Genomic DNA, 2,500 nt, shown 5'->3' with positions numbered 1-2,500 from the left:
TGCATTGCGCGGTGACCGTCGAGAGCGGAGCAAAACGTCAGCCATCTCAGCACCCTGGAACCCCCCGGGTGGCACAGGGCTGGATGGGGCTTTCGTATAGCAGGGACGGTGCTGCCTCTCGCTTCGCTCGCTGTCCGCCGCTCGCCGCTCGCTCGTGCAGCCAAAAATGGCCAGTTTTGGCCCGTTTTTGGGCCGTTTTGGCCAGTTTTTGGCCTGTTCTTGCATTGCGCGGTGACCGTCGAGAGCGGAGCAAAACGTCAGCCATCTCAGCACCCTGGAACCCCCCGGGTGGCACAGGGCTGGATGGGGCTTTCGTATAGCAGGGACGGTGCTGCCTCTCGCTTCGCTCGCTGTCCGCCGCTCGCCGCTCGCTCGTGCAGCCAAAAATGGCCAGTTTTGGCCCGTTTTTGGGCCGTTTTGGCCAGTTTTTGGCCTGTTCTTGCATTGCGCGGTGACCGTCGAGAGCGGAGCAAAACGTCAGCCATCTCAGCACCCTGGAACCCCCCGGGTGGCACAGGGCTGGATGGGGCTTTCGTATAGCAGGGACGGTGCTGCCTCTCGCTTCGCTCGCTGTCCGCCGCTCGCCGCTCGCTCGTGCAGCCAAAAATGGCCAGTTTTGGCCCGTTTTTGGGCCGTTTTGGCCAGTTTTTGGCCTGTTCTTGCATTGCGCGGTGACCGTCGAGAGCGGAGCAAAACGTCAGCCATCTCAGCACCCTGGAACCCCCCGGGTGGCACAGGGCTGGATGGGGCTTTCGTATAGCAGGGACGGTGCTGCCTCTCGCTTCGCTCGCTGTCCGCCGCTCGCCGCTCGCTCGTGCAGCCAAAAATGGCCAGTTTTGGCCCGTTTTTGGGCCGTTTTGGCCAGTTTTTGGCCTGTTCTTGCATTGCGCGGTGACCGTCGAGAGCGGAGCAAAACGTCAGCCATCTCAGCACCCTGGAACCCCCCGGGTGGCACAGGGCTGGATGGGGCTTTCGTATAGCAGGGACGGTGCTGCCTCTCGCTTCGCTCGCTGTCCGCCGCTCGCCGCTCGCTCGCGCAGCCAAAAATGGCCAGTTTTGGCCCGTTTTTGGGCCGTTTTGGCCAGTTTTTGGCCTGTTCTTGCATTGCGCGGTGACCGTCGAGAGCGGAGCAAAACGTCAGCCATCTCAGCACCCTGGAACCCCCCGGGTGGCACAGGGCTGGATGGGGCTTTCGTATAGCAGGGACGGTGCTGCCTCTCGCTTCGCTCGCTGTCCGCCGCTCGCCGCTCGCGCAGCCAAAAATGGCCAGTTTTGGCCCGTTTTTGGGCCGTTTTGGCCAGTTTTTGGCCTGTTCTTGCATTGCGCGGTGACCGTCGAGAGCGGAGCAAAACGTCAGCCATCTCAGCACCCTGGAATCCCCCGGGTGGCACAGGGCTGGATGGGGCTTTCGTATAGCAGGGACGGTGCTGCCTCTCGCTTCGCTCGCTGTTCGCCGCTCGCCGCTCGCTCGCGCAGCCAAAAATGGCCAGTTTTGGCCCGTTTTTGGGCTGTTTTGGCCAGTTTTTGGCCTGTTCTTGCGTGGTGCGGTGACCGTCGTGAGCGGAGCAAAACGTCAGCCATCTCAGCACCCTGGAACCCCCCGGGTGGCACAGGGCTGGATGGGGCTTTCGTATAGCAGGGACGGTGCTGCCTCTCGCTTCGCTCGCTGTTCGCCGCTCGCCGCTCGCTCGCGCAGCCAAAAATGGCCAGTTTTGGCCCGTTTTTGGGCTGTTTTGGCCTGTTTTTGGGCTGTTCTTGTGTGGCGCGGTGACCGTCGTGAGCGGAGCAAAATGTCAGCCATCTCAGCACCCTGGAACCCCCCGGGTGGCACAGGGCTGGATGGGGCTTTCGTATAGCAGGGACGGTGCTGCCTCGCGCTTCGCTCGCTGTTCGCCGCTCTCCGCTCGCTCGCGCAGCAAAAAATGGCCAGTTTTGGCCCGTTTTTGGGCTGTTTTGGCCAGTTTTTGGCCTGTTCTTGCGTGCCGCGGCGACCGTCGTGAGCGGAGCAAAACGTCAGCCATCTCAGCACCCTGGAACCCCCCGGGTGGCACAGGGCTGGATGGGGCTTTCGTATAGCAGGGACGGTGCTGCCTCTCGCTTCGCTCGCTGTCCGCCGCTCGCTGCTCGCTCGCGCAGCCAAAAATGGCCAGTTTTGGCCCGTTTTTGGGCTGTTTTGGCCTGTTTTTGGGCTGTTCTTGTGTGCCGCGGCGACCGTCGTGAGCGGAGCAAAATGTCAGCCATCTCAGCACCCTGGAACCCCCCGGGTGGCACAGGGCTGGATGGGGCTTTCGTATAGCAGGGACGGTGCTGCCTCTCGCTTCGCTCGCTGTCCGCCGCTCGCCGCTCGCTCGCGCAGCCAAAAATGGCCAGTTTTGGCCCGTTTTTGGGCCGTTTTGGCCAGTTTTTGGCCTGTTCTTGCGTTGCGCGGTGACCGTCGAGAGCGGAGCAAAACGTCAGCCATCTCAGCACCCTGGAACCCCCCGGGTGGCACAGGGCTGGA

Source organism: Musa acuminata, unplaced genomic scaffold (assembly GCF_036884655.1).
Source record: "Musa acuminata AAA Group cultivar baxijiao unplaced genomic scaffold, Cavendish_Baxijiao_AAA HiC_scaffold_413, whole genome shotgun sequence".
In the NCBI taxonomy this organism is placed as follows: domain Eukaryota; kingdom Viridiplantae; phylum Streptophyta; class Magnoliopsida; order Zingiberales; family Musaceae; genus Musa; species Musa acuminata.
Note: the sequence above shows the minus strand (reverse complement) of the source record.